Source organism: Stegostoma tigrinum, chromosome 17 (genome assembly GCF_030684315.1).
Source record: "Stegostoma tigrinum isolate sSteTig4 chromosome 17, sSteTig4.hap1, whole genome shotgun sequence".
Lineage (NCBI taxonomy): Eukaryota > Metazoa > Chordata > Chondrichthyes > Orectolobiformes > Stegostomatidae > Stegostoma > Stegostoma tigrinum.
Window position 1 is genome coordinate 5,211,773 of NC_081370.1, and position 14,644 is coordinate 5,226,416.

The following is a 14,644-nucleotide window of genomic DNA, read 5'->3' on the forward strand; positions in this document are numbered from 1 at the left end:
CTCCACATTTGTGTTTACCTAAGATAACCTTTCACCTCCTTGCTTATCAAGGGTTTATCCAGCACACACAAAACAAATCAAAGACTTTGCTTCTACGGCCTTTAAGAGCATTCCAAATTTCTCATGATTCTCAGGAAGGGAAAGAAAAAGTTTCTCCTCATCTTGGTCTTAAATGGGCATGCCCTGGTTTTTTGAACAAAGACCTTGTTCTAGGATTCCTCTCAGGGAGACATCCTTTTCACGTTTACCCTACATAAGTTACTGATGGATCTTGATGTTTCAATCAAGTCAGCCCTTGCTTTTCCAAACTCCAAAAGGTACAAAGTTTGTCTGTTCAACCATTCCTCCTGTCAACTAGCCCAATTCAGCTATAATTTTCTTAAACACTCTTCAAACTGATTCCAACATATTTACATTCTTCCTCAAATATGTTGACCAATATCGTACACACTAATCTAGATGTGGTTACATCAATATCATCTATGGTGAAGCATGACCTTCATAGTCTTTTACTCAATTCCTCATGCAATAAACAGAAGCATTTTATTGCCTTTGATTATACACTTGCTGTATCTGTCTATAAAACTTTGTGATTCTTATGCTTGCACACTGGTATCCTCCTACATTTCAGTGTGCGACAATTTGTCACTGTTTAGACCAGGTGACAAAGGAGCAGTGCTCTGATAGCTCGTGATTTCAGATAAACCCGTTGGACTATAACTTGGTGTCATGTGACTTCTGATTAAGTCAAGAGAGTTATAGCAAATTAAAACTAACTAACTAACTAACTACCTCACTAGCCACTTCTTTAATAACCAGGGACAAAACCCCATCAAAACTTGGGTACATGTCCATCTACTTTCAACAATTTGTTCAGTACAATTTCTCTGGTGATTGGAATTTTCTGGAGTTTCTCTCTTCTTTCCATTTCCTGATTTACAGCTATTTCTGAGATGATACTGGTTTCCTACATTGTACTGGCCAAAGTAAAATGCCTGTTTAATCCATCTGCCATCTCCTTACTTTCTGTTATTAATCATCCAGACTCACATCTCATAGGCCCAATGCTCACTTTGTTAACTATTTTCATCTTTTACATATTTATGGACACTGTCTACTTTTATACTTCTGGTTAACTTTCTCTCATATTCTAATTTTTACTCTCTGATAAAATCTTTTCTTCATTCCTCACTGTAATTTATATTTTGTCCAATTTTCTAACCTCTCACACTCCTTTTTTTGTGCAATTGTATGTTTTTCTCTTCAAATGTGATACCATCTTCAACTTTTTGTAAAGCACTGATGGTGGGTCTTACACTTAAAATTTTCCTCTCTTGGAATGTATCTATATTCTGACACATCCCTTTATGTCTATATGTACCATTATGACCGAACCTCCTCCTACTAAGTTCCTCTCTAGGCTTAAGCAAATGTTCTTAACCCTGGCATTTAGCTGGCTAAACTAACTTCAAAAGTCTCAACCTTTGTTGCAGGAGAACATTAATAATCTTTCCCACTATACTGGGGCCTACTGCCACTATATTTCTTCTTGCACTCCCATTCAAATAGCTTCCTGCACCATGGTCTGTTAAGCCCACCCTGTAGCCCTTATTCTTGTCCAGACAAGCTGAAAGAACTTCCAACCTGTTGGAAAAAAGGAAATCAAAGGCTGAGGTCCCTGGGTTCCTTCCCTCTGAGTCCTCTTACCTGCCTCACTCACAGTCCCCACCCTTGCTTTTCTTGCTGACCATTACCCAAAACAAATTCATGCTCACCTTACTTGGCTATGTTGTAGAGGCCCCTGCCCAGCCTGTTAAGCCTGGATTTAGGCCATAAACCAAAACTTCTGGCTCAGAGGTAGAGATGCTACCCTCTGCACCAAGACATCCATGAATGAAGATACCTAGAGGATACCATGGTACAGGATTCAAGTGGATCCATTGAATAACTCATGTCAAAACGAAACACAGAGAGGGAATATCTTTAAAACAGGGAAGTTGCAGAAATACTCTGAAGAGTGTAACTTCTTTCCTGTTGTTCTGCAGATATTATGCCAGTTCATTTGGACTAGTTACAAGTTTTGCATGAAAGTTTTGATGGGGTTGTAGTGATTGGAATGAAGATAGCCGGGTGAGCCTCAAAATGTGTTCCCTGATCGATGCTGTTAACCTTGTCCAATTAGGGAGCCCTGGCTGAGAGAGTCAGAGGTTATACTCGCTTGAGGTGCTGGCTCTGAGCCAGTTGGGTCAGTGTCATGTACTATTCATGTGAAAATAAAGGATAACGATGATGGGATATCGGCCTCTGTGGAGCTCTTTCAGGGATGAAGTCTTATTGGCCGGGAGGAGGTGGAAGGAGCTTTCATTAAAATAGAAAATGCTGGAAATTCTCAGCGCATCAGACATTATCTGCGGCAAGAGAAACAAAGTGTCAGGTAAATGACCAAGCTAACAAAAAAAAACAAGCAGATGCTTCTTGTTTTTGAGTATACTCAGCATTTCTTGTTGATTCTTTCAGATCACCAGTATTTGTAATTTTTTGCTGTAAGTGCTTTCATTCATCTTCAAATATTTTTGAAATCAGATGTTCAGCATGTTATAGGGAGAAGTACAGATCTTTTTTTAAGTCCGCAAATTTTCAGTGGTCATGGCAGGTGAAGAGAATGATTTTCTCTTTCCTGATCCATGAATCTAATGCCACAATCCTGTGAAATCAGCAAGGAATAGGATTCATAGGGAGCACGGATGGTGGCTTTGAATCCAAAAGAAAGAAAAAAATAAGCCCAATCTTCAGCTAGTACTATTTCAAACGAAGCTTCCCTGCAGGTTGCACAAAAGCCATTGCACCCAATTTCCAAGAATAGATCAATAATAAATAAAGCTTTCCTTTCCCCCCCCCCCCCATAACTTTCTCCCAAAGCAGCAACTAAAGTTGTTGCAAGGGCACTGACTTTTTTTGACACAAGCAATCATTCTCCACGCATGAGCCTACACTCTCAGCAACCAGGTGGATTTACTTTAAACTTGCTTCTGCTCAGTGTCCCACGTTCAACTATTCAAAAGCTTGAGGTCATCAGAGTCAAATAGCATGGAAATAGGTCCTTCCGTCCAACCAGCCCCCAGCCAAACAAATCCCAACTGCTTGCACTTGGACCATAGCCTTCCAAAAACATTTCTTATTCACGCACTTATCCAAAACATCTTTTCAAATATTGTAAACCATAACTGCATCTACCACTTAAGCTGGAAGTTCATTCCACACACGAACCATTCCATGTAAAAAGTATAGTTGCCCCTCATGTCTTAAAATCTTTCTCTTCTCACCTTAAAGACCTCTAATCTTGAAATCGACCACCCTAGGGAAAAGACATCTGCCATTTTGTGATGGGAATTGAATACAGAATTAAGAAGGTTATGTAGGGTACTGGTGAGATCACATCAGGACTACCGTGTACAAACTGTCTCTTAACCCATGCCTCATCCCGTTCACCTTTCACTCCTAAGCATTTTTTCTTTATTCATTCACTGGATGAGGGTGTTGCTGGCCAGGTAGCATTTATTGCCCATCCCTATTTGTCCAGAGGGCAGTTCAGAGTCAACACACTGCTGTAGGTCTGGACCTGCATGTAGACCAGACCAGGTAAGGATGACAGTTTTCCTCCCTGAAGGACTTCAGTGAACCAGATGGGTCTTCCCATGACGATGAACAATTGACAATGGATTTATGGTCGTCATTAAATATCTGGAATTAAGAATCTATCGAATTCAAATTCCACCATCTGCTGTGGCGGGATTCGAACCCAGACTCCCAAAACATTAGCTGGGTCTCTAGACTAACAGTCCAGCGATAATACCACTAGGCCATTGCCTCCCCAGTTGCTGACCAACACTGGCTCCGACAGTTAAGCAACATCAATTCAAAAATTCTCACCCTTGGTTTCAAATTCCTAAATTCATCATTCATCTCCTAATCTTCCCGAGAACAACATCCAAACCACCACCTCTTCTCTCCTCCCCCAAACAATACCCAGAGATAGCTGCATTTTTGCAGGTCTAGCCTCTGAGCTGCTCGGACCTCACATTCCCACTCTAAACAATTTTACTTCTCTTCCTCCTCCTTCAAAACATTTCCTAAAACTCAAGATAACAAAGTGTGGAGCTGGTTGAACACAGCAGGCCAAGCAGCATCTCAGGAACACAAAAGCTGACGTTTTGGGCCTAGACCCTTGATCAGAGTGGGGGATGGGAGAGGGTTCTGGAATAAATAGGGACAGAGGGAGAGGTGGACAAAAGATGGATAGAGGAGAGATAGGTGGAGAGGAGGGGATAGGTCAGTCCAGGGAGGACGGAAGGTAAAGGATGCAGGATGAGGTTGTTAGGTGGGAAATGGAGGTGCAGCTTGAGGTGGGAGGATGGGATAGGTGAGAAGAAGAACAGGTTAGGGAGGCGGGGACGAGCTGGGCTGGTTTTGTGATTCAGTGGGGGAAGGGGAGATTTTGAAGCTTGTGAAGTCCACAATGATACCATTGGGCTACAGAGTTCCCAAGCGGAATATGAGTTACTGTTCCTTGTGGCACTGCAGGAGGCCCATGATAGGCTTGTTGTCTAAGGAATGAGAGGTGGAGTTAAAATGGTTTGCGACTGGGAGGTGCAGTTGTTTATTGCGAACCGAGCAGAGATGTTCGGCGAAGCGGTCCCCAAGCCTCCGCTTGGTTTCTCCAATGTAGAGGAGGCCACACCAGGTACAACGGATACAGTATACTACATTGGCAGATGTGCAGGTGAACATCTGCTTAATATGGATAGTCACCTTGGGGCCTGGGATGGCGGTGAGGTAGGAAGTGTGGGGGCAAGTGTAGCACTTCCTGCGGTTGCAGGGGAAGGTGCCGGGTGGGGTGGGGTTGGAGGGGAGTTTGGAGCGGACAAGGGAGTCACAGAGAGAGTGGTCTCTCCGGAAAGCAGACAAGGGTGGGGATGGAAAAATGAATGGGTGGTGGGGTCAGATTGTAGATGGCAGAAGTGTCGGAGGATGATGCGTTGAATCCGGAGGTTGGTGGGGTGGTATGTGAGGACGAGGGGGATTCTCTCAGGGTGGTTATTGCGGGAACGGGGTGTGAGGGATGTGTTATGGAAAATGTGGGAGACACGGTCAAGCGTGTTCTCGACCACTGCGGGGGTGGGGGGGGGGGGTTGCGGTCCTTGAAGAACGCGGCGAGATCGGATGTGCGGGAGTGGAATGCTTCATCCTGGGAGCAGATGCGGCGGAGGTGAAGGAATTGGGAATAGGGGATGGAATTTTTGCAGGAGCGTGGGTGGGAGGAGATGTATTCTAGGTAGCTGTGGGAGTCGGTGGGCTTGAAATGGATGTCAGTTTCCAGCTGGTTGCCTGAGATGGAGACAGAGAGGTCCAGGAAGGTGAGGGATGTGTTGGGGATGGCCCAGGTGAACTTGAGGTTGGGGTGGAAGGTGTTGGTTAAGTGGATGAACTGTTCAAGCTCCTCTTGGGAGCAAGAGGAGGCGCCGATACAGTCATTAATGTAACGGAGGAAGAGGTGAGGTTTGGGCCCTGTGTAGTTGTGGAAGAGGGACTGTTCCACATAATCTACAAAGAGGCAGGCATAGCTTGGGCCCATGCAGGTACCCATGGCCACCCCCTTTGTCTGTAGGAAGTGGGAGGAAGCGAAAGAGAAGTTGTTGAGGGTGAGGACAATTTCGGCTAGGCGGACGAGGGTGTCGGTGGAGGGGGACTGGTCGTGCCTGCGGGACAGGAAGAAGCGGAGGGCCTTGAGGCCATCTGCATGGGGAACGCAAGTGTATAGGGACTGGGCGTCCATGGTGAGAATGAGGTGTTGGGGGCCAGGGAATTGGAAGTGCTGGAGGAGGTGGAGGGTGTGGATGGTGTCACGGACGTAGGTAGGGAGTTCCTGGACCAAGGGGGAGAAAATGGAGTCCAGATAGGTGGAGATGAGTTTGACGGGGCAGGAGCAGGTGGAGACAATAGGTCGACCAGGGCAGGCAGGTTTGTGGATTTTTGGAAGGAGATAGAAGCAGGTGGTGTGGGGTTGGGGAACGATGAGGTTGGAGGCTGTGGGTGGGAGGTCACCAGAGGTGATGAGGTCATGGATGGTATTGGAGATGATGGTTTGGTGCTTGGGGGTGGGGTCATGATCCAGGGGGCGGTCGGAGGTGGTGTCGGAGAGTTGGCGTTTGGCCTCGGGGATGTAGAGGACAGTGTGCCATACTACCACTGCACCTCCCTTGTCTGCGGGCTTTATGGTAAGTTTGGGGTTGGAGCGGAGGGAGCGGAGGGCTGCCCGTTTTGCTTTCAACTGAGAGTGCATCCCAAAACCAGCCCAGCTCATCCCCTCCCCCCACTGCATCCCAAAACCAGCCCAGCTTGTCTCCGCCTCCCTAACCTGTTCATCTTCTCACCTCTCCAGCATCTGCAGTTCCCATTATCTCCTAAAACTCTTCAACTAGTTTTTTGCTCCAATAAATTAAGTAGTTTGATGTGGTACTCAGTTTTAAAGTGCCACTATGAATCAGCTTGGGAAATTTTATTATATTCAAATGGTGTTACGTAAATACAAGTTGTTGCAGTAGATTTTGAATGTAAGTGATACAAATTTACAAGAGTCTGCAGCTTATGTTCACAGGAACAAATGAAATCAGAGGTCATAGCAATACAAACTCAACATTTTGCAAAATAAGAGCGTCAACTTGAACTCCCAGCATTTATTAGAAACTAGTCAACAATTCCAGGGCATTTCTGGTAGAGCACAGAGCATCACAATTCAGAATGCTGATACCACAGTGAGGTTTTGGGGAGTTCGTCGAGCAGGCTTTCAAACAGAATTTACATACACATTAGCTGGTCTAAACTTCATTCAGTATCAGAGTTAAAACTCATTCATATTGTCTCTGCCCCTTGCCCCACTACTAAAATGTGGAAATAGGAATTCTAAATTTTGTTTACTGTTCCTGTGATAAATTCTGGTCCAAATGTGAGCCATCACTACATAATTCTGAGATGCATTCCCACTTGCTGCTCATTTTCAACAATAAGAAAACAAAAATACAGGCTGAAAAAGTGACATTAATCATGGCAGTTAGTCACCTTAGTCTTAGGCTAACTTCTTTAGAAGCGATTCAGACTAGAACACATCCCCTGGACCCTGATCACCAGCCAGTACACTCCAGGAGACTTACTGGTTCCAATACACAACAAGGGAACTGTGAAAATCACTAAGGTTCTCAACTTAAATTAAGCAATTTTGTAAGAGGCAGGGAGACTTATAACAGATTGAAAAGGACACAGATTCTATTCATAAATATCTTCCAGAACAGTTAGGCAAGCACCATAAAAATCTCATGTTACAAATGAGAGATAATTGAGTGGCTCAGTGGTTAGCATTGCTACCTTACTGCACCAGGGATCTGGGTTTGATTCCAGTCGTGGATGACTCTCCATGGAGAGCTTGCATGTTCTCTCTGTGTCTGTGTGGGTTTCGTCCCAAGTGTCCTGGTTTGCTCCCATGGTCCAAAGATGTGCACGTTAGGTAAATTAGCCATGATAAACATGGAGTTACTAGTATAGGGTAGAGGGCTAGTTCTGGTTGGGATGCTTTTTGGAAAGTTGATGCAGACTCAATGGCTGAATGGCCTCTTTCCACACTGTGGGTATTCTACAGTTCTATGAAAAGTGTCAAATCGCAGAAGAGTTGATACTGTCAAGAAACAGAATCACTTAGGAACTTACATCATTATGTCTGTTGTAAGCATATGTTGCCTTTGGCCTCAGGGGCCAAAAGGCCTGTTCTTATTTCATGTTACAGACGATGGCTTTTGTCTCTTATGTAAAAGTTCAACTGATGTAACAATGCGTTTTGGATTTTTTTTTCATGGAATATGTGGGTCACTGGCACAAACAGTACTTGACGCACTGACAGAAATGGCTTAGTAAACAAGCCAAGGGAATCATGTTGTTGTGGATCTCAGTTTGCACATTGACCAGGCCAGGCAAGGATAGAGGTTTGCTTATCCAGGTTTGCAATAATTAACAATCCCCTTGTGGTCACCGTTGACTGTGTGTAGTATTTGGAACATAATAAATGAATGAATAGTAAAAATAAAGATTAACCATATAGATGTTACAGAGACTTGGTTCGAATGAGATCAAAAGATGGGATAAAATATTCAATGTGACTTCTGAAAAGGACAGGCAGGATGGAAAGGGCAGTGGGGTGAGTGCTTTTGTTAGTACAGAGCAGAATAAGCAGAAAGCAAGAAATGATCTTGTGTCAGAAGATAAAGAATCATTTTGGGTGGAAATAATGACATGACAAGGAGATACTGGTAAAAGTAGCTTTTAGGCCCCTTCACATTAGTTGTCTGGCAGGAGACAGGATAAATCAGGAGATAATGAGGGCATTAATGATGGCAGTACATTAGTCATGAATTTTCATGTAGATTGGGAAATTTAAATTAACAAAGGTAACCATGAGAAAAAGAATATTTCTGACATTTCTTTAAAAAAAAGTGAATCCAGCCAGGCATCAAGCTGTTTTAAATCTGGTGAAATGTGGATATTTTCTAATCAACTAGTTAAGAGATGTTACAGCATGCTACTGGAGCAAGTAGGACACTAAAATAAAAATTGGGCCTTCTAGCTCAGCTGTAACAATATTACTACAGCACCAGACGAACCTTCCTCATGATGTGTAATGAGGCAGGTTTAAGATACTATGACAGAGTAAAATAAAATATCCCCTAGGAGAGAGTGATTGTAACATGATACCACTTCGCAACCAGTTTGAAAGTAACCTGGATTAAAAACAATTGTGCTAAACTTAAGCAAGGATAATTGCAAAGGAATGATGGCAGAGCTAGATGGAGAGGACTGGCAAAAGTGTTTAGCAACAAATGTGGTTAAGGAACAATGGCAGACATTTAGAAAAAATAGTTCATGACTCATGTACTCTAGTGAGAAAGAATGTTACAAGAAGAGTGTAGGCCAACTATGGTTAACCAGCAAACTTAAGGATAGCATCAAATTGAAAGAAAAAAAACATACAATGTGGCAATGATTGATGATAAACCAGTGGAATAGGAAAGTTTAATATAAAAACCAACAAAGGATGACCAAAACCAAAAGACGGAGAAAAGAGGCTAAATTTGCAAGCAATATTAAGATGGACAGCAAGAGGTTATTTAAATACAAAAATAGAAGAGAGAAGACAAAAAGTGGACATAAGGCCCTCAATGAACAGGTTGAAGAAGTGATAACAGGGAACCAGGCAGAGCAGTTGAACAAATACTGTGCCTCGGTCTTCAGAGTAGAAGACACTAACAGCCTTTCAAAATTATTAAATATTCAAGGGGCAAATCGGGGACAGTAAAATAATAACTATCATGAAAGAAAACATGTATAATGGAATCTACCTGAGCTAAAGTCAGATCCATCGAACCAAATGGAGTGAACCTAAGATATTAAAGGCAGTAGCTAGAGAGATGTTGGATACCCTGGTAGAAATCTTCAAGAACCTTTAAATTGCAGAAAAGCATTTAAGGATGAGAAAACTGCCAATGCAACAAACACCTTTATTTAAAAAAGGCACGGACCCAAAAAAATGTAATTATAGGCCAATTAGTTTATGTCTATTGTAAATGATGTAATAGCAGAGCATTTGGAAGTATACAGTTATGATCCACCAGATTTCCAGAAGGCATTTGCTAAAATACTTAATAAAGATAAGCGTTCACAATATTGGGAGCAATATATGAGCTTTGATGGAAGACTACCTAAGAGACGACAGACGGCTGGGATAAGGCGGGGCGGATTTGTCAGGATGGCAACCCGTTACTGGTGAAGTCCCATAAGGATCAGTGCTGGAGGTTATTTATTTGCAATATACATATCGATGGCTTGGATGGGGTAAGTGAATATACTATAGCCGAGTTTGCAGTTGGCTAAATAGGAGGGATATGGACAGGTTAAGCCAGTGAGGAAAAACTTGGCACATGGAACTTGTGGGAAAAGGTGCTTTGATGGGGGAATAGAGGATTATAATATTATTCAAATGGAGTATTATTTAAAATGGAAAAAACCTTCAAAAAGCTGCAGCTCCAAGGGATTTGAGCATAAAAGCTCGCAGGTAATAGGGAAGGTCAACAGAATGTTAGCCTATAGTACAAAGGGAATGGAGTATTTGAGTAAAAAGGAAGTCTTGCTAAAGCCATACAAAGGTATCGGTTAGACTACGCTTGGAGAGTCACGAACAGTTTGGATTCCCAAATCTAAGGGAGATGTAGTGGCGTTGGAGGCAGTCCAGTGAAGGTTCACTTGGTTGATCCTGGATATGGAGTGTCTTGTTTTAAAACGAGGCAAGATTAAGTAGTTTGGGCTTATACTCAATGAGGTGTAGAAGAATGAATGGCAACCTTAGTGAAGCATAAGATTCTGGAGAACTTAACACGGCAGATGAGGAGAGGTTATTTCACTCTTGGAGAACCATCTAGGGCCAGTGATCAAAAATCTCAGAATAAGGGTCACCCAATTAGGACAGAGATGAGCAGGAATTTCTTGTCTCAGAAAGGCAGTCAGTCAATCTGTGGAATTCTAATAATGCACAGGGCTGTAGCATTCAGCCATTAAGGCTAAAATTGAGAGATTGTCAATCAGTAAGGGAATCAAGGATTATGGGTAAAAACGCAGGAACATGGAGCCAAGGATTACTAGATTATCCACGATCTCACTGCATAGCAGAGCAGATGCAATAGGAAATGGCCTATTTCTGTTCCCAAGTCTTACGGGCATTTTTGGTTTTATACGTTTTTTTCATCTTTGCGTTTCCATCCAGAGCAGAAGATCATTATAGTATATTAAAAGCATTATGTAAGTACAAGGTGACACAGCAACACAACATTCTACACTAATTATATTATGTGCAGATCTGGATTCCATGTTATAGGAAGAATGTAAATGAACTGGAGAGTGTGCAAAGGAGATTTACCAGATTGCTGCACAGTTGTTTTCCTAGGAACAGTGGAGACTGGGTGAGGGTGCAAAGAAGACATGATTAAGGTGTACAAAACAATGAGGGCCACAGACAGGAAGAAAAATTTCCTTTTGGTGGAAGGATCAATGGCCAGAGGACATGGATTTAACGTAAGGGGCAAAACATTTACAGGGGACTTGAGGAAATATGTTTTTCACCTGGACTGTTGTGGGAATCTGGATTTTCACTGCCTTTAAAGGGCAGTAGAGGCAGAAACCCTCACATCATTTGAGAAATAGTTTGATGTGCACAGGGTATGCCAAGGTACACAAGGCTATGGGTCAAGTAGCGGAAAATGGGATTAGAATAGTTAGGTTTGAACTGAGATCAGAGATAATGGGAACTGCAGATGCTGAAGAATCCGAGATAATAAAGTGTGAAGCTGGATGAACACAGCAGGTCAAGCAGCATCTCAGGAGCACAAAAGCTGACGTTTCGGGCCTAGACCCTTCATCAGACCGAAACGTCAGCTTTTGTGCTCCTGAGATGCTGCTTGGCCTGCTGTGTTCATCCAGCTTCACACTTTATTATCTTAGAAAAGTCAGGTGATTGTTTTTAAACTAGCATAGATTTGATGGGCCAAAGGGCCTGTTACTGTGCTGTGGATCACTATGACTAATGACATCACAAGAAAAAGTGATTCAAAGGAGAGTTCAGAGTAACTGGATGAAACCAATATAGCAAACATTTCAGCCAAACCAGCCCCCCTCCATCAACACCCTCATCTGCCAAGCTGAACTCGTCCTCACCCTCAACAACTTCTCTTTCGCTTCCTCCCACTTCCTACAGACAAAACAGGTGACCATGGGTACCCGCATGGGCCCAAGCTATGCCTGCCTCTTTGTAGGTTACGTGGAACAGTCCCTCTTCTGCACCTACACAGGCCCCAAACCTCACCTCTTCCTCCGTTACATTGATGACTGTATCGGCGCCGCCTCTTGCTCCCAAGATGAGGTCGAACAGTTCATCCACTTGACCAACACCTTCCACCCCAACCTCAAGTTCACCTGGGCCATCTCCAATACATCCCTCACCTTCCTGGACCTCTCTGTCTCCATCTCAGGCAACCAGCTAGAAATTGATGTCCATTTCAAGCCCACCGACTCCCACAGCTACCTAGAATTCACCTCCTCCCACCCACACCCCTGCAAAAATTCCATACCCTATTCTCAATTCCTTCACCTCCGCCACATCTGCTCCCAGGATGAAGCATTCCACTCCCGCACATCCCAGATGGCCGCGTTCTTGAAAGACCGCAACTTCCCGCCCCGCAGTGGTTGAGAACACCCTTGACCGTGTCTCCCGCATTTCCCGCAACACATCCCTCACACCCCGCCCCCACAATAACCACCCTAAGACAATCCCCCTCATCCTCACATACCACCCCACCAACGTCCGGATACAACTCATCATCCTCCAACACTTCCGCCATCTACAATCCGACCCCACCACCCAAGACATTTTTCCATCCCCACCCTTGTCTGCTTTCCGGAGAGACCACTCTCCCCATGACTCCCTTGTCCGCTCCACACTCCCCTCCAACCCCACCCCACCCGGCACTTTCCCCTGCAAACGCAGGAAGTGCTACACTTGCCCCCATACCTCCTCCCTCATCCCCATCCCAGGCCCCAAGATGACTTTCCATATTAAGCAGATGTTCACCTGCACATCTGCCAATGTGTTATATTGTATCCACTGTACCCGGTGTGGCTTCCTCTACATTGGGGAAACCAAGCGGAGGCTTGGGAACCGCTTTGCAGAACACCTCCGCTCGGTTCACAATAAACAACTGCACCTCCTAGTCATGAACCATTTTAACTCCCCCTCCCATTCCTGAGACAACATGTCCATCATGGACCTCCTGCCATGCCACAATGATGCCACCCAAGGGTTGCAGGAACAGCAACTCGTTCCGCTTGGGAACCCTGCAGCCCAATGTCGACTTCACAAGCTTCAAAATCCCACCCCCCTTCCCCAGCAGCATCCCAAAACCAGCCCAGCTATCGAGCAAACATTTAAGTTTTCTAAACACTCTTTCACAAGCAAACTGCCACTTTGTTCACTTCAATCAAATGAAATTAAGTGATTTTACTATTATCTAACATAGAAGCAATGAGCGAATCGGTGATAAATACATTCATTGGGTTTGAATTGGTTGTGTAAATATGGAGACCTGAGGTCAGTGGGTTGAGGGTTTTACTTAGTGTGGCTAAATGAAATAAAGTCTCACGTAAAAAAGTGTGGACTTCAATTCGATTTAAATCGAATTATCTTTGGGAGTTTAATCTTTACCCCTTCTTAATTCTGCCCCTAACAAGGAGGAAGTTATCAACAAACTGCACACTATATAGCAAAACATATTCCTGGCCATAAGGATTAATTTCGACGTTTTTTGAAACTGTAAGAATATTTAGTTCCCTTCACTTCATTTTTTCAAGCTCCGAAACACTTAAAAATGGCAAGAGGGGAAAAACGTGGCGCACAAACGGTTACAAATGTCATTTTTTTAAATCAATGCACGTCGTTTTTACTACGTTGTGGACAATTAATGGAAATAAATGGGGTGGGGGGGAAGAATCAACTTTTACGTATTAATTTACCTCCGAACCAGGATCAGATTCCGAGAGGGGAATCCCTGGAAACGTGTGACTCTTCTAAATTAAACAGCAAGTAATCTGGCAGTCCTGTGACTCAATGAAATAACACTTCATCCACCCGTAAAATGGCATTATCAACAAGGGGAAAGAGAAACGCTGAAAAGAACCAGGATTATCAGAAAACGAGGATTGCCATTTCACTGGTCTGGCCAAGATCAGCTAGGAACGAGAGAGAGAGAGAGATCTCATTCACTGTAAACAGTAGTTAGGCTATTCATTACCAACCTGTTAACAGTCGACAGAGAGTTTCACCTGTCGCTGGTTACAGTCTGCAGTCTTCTTTGCTCTTTCCCACTGACAAACTGCAGCCAAAACAAAACTACAGCCTTCTCTCAGTTTGCCAAAGATTATTATTGCCAGTTTCCGGAAATGGGCCATACAAAGCTGGCGGCTAAAGACAAACATTTGTGTGTGCGCGTGTGTTTAAGCACACTGGGACGCTTTTGCTTGAACTCCTCGTAAAGATCCACAACTTGGTTCGTAAAGCCATGACCCTCCCCTAGGCTCGCCGCTTCGCCCCATGTTATTTACATGCCAAATTTGCATTGAATGGCATTTAAATTGCTTTGCTAATATAGGAATATTTATTTATGGGCGACTTTTCTTTACATTCCAGGCGACCATTGCAATTGGGGGGAGGAGAGTTGAAGAGGAAAATGCATTTATTCGGTTAGTTGCTATTATCTGCACTACCTGCAAGGTTGGTGTTCGCAGTTTCAATAATAAAAGGAATTTGTGTCAGGAGAAACAAAAAAATTCCAGGTTACAGGAAAGAATGGCACTCATTGAAAAAGCACTTTCTGAAAGCCATTATAGATACGATGAACCGAACGGCCTCTATTAGTCATGTCCATGGCTTCCAACAGTGGACTTTCTGTGAACTCTGGGTGCGAGCCATAGAGTGCAGTTATATGTTGACAGCACATAGAAC

General features: G+C 43.7%; 1 protein-coding gene across 1 annotated transcript in view; it reads right to left on the reverse strand.

The window, feature by feature from the left end:
* The window catches only part of cracr2b (calcium release activated channel regulator 2B), a 154,106-nt gene extending 139,940 nt beyond the window's left edge, over positions 1-14,166 (reverse strand). The window contains exon 1 of the mRNA XM_048546141.2: positions 13,939-14,166. The gene's annotated coding sequence lies outside the window, so the exon portion shown is untranslated. The remainder of the gene's footprint in view (positions 1-13,938) is intronic.
* Between the last annotated feature and the right edge of the window lie 478 nt (positions 14,167-14,644).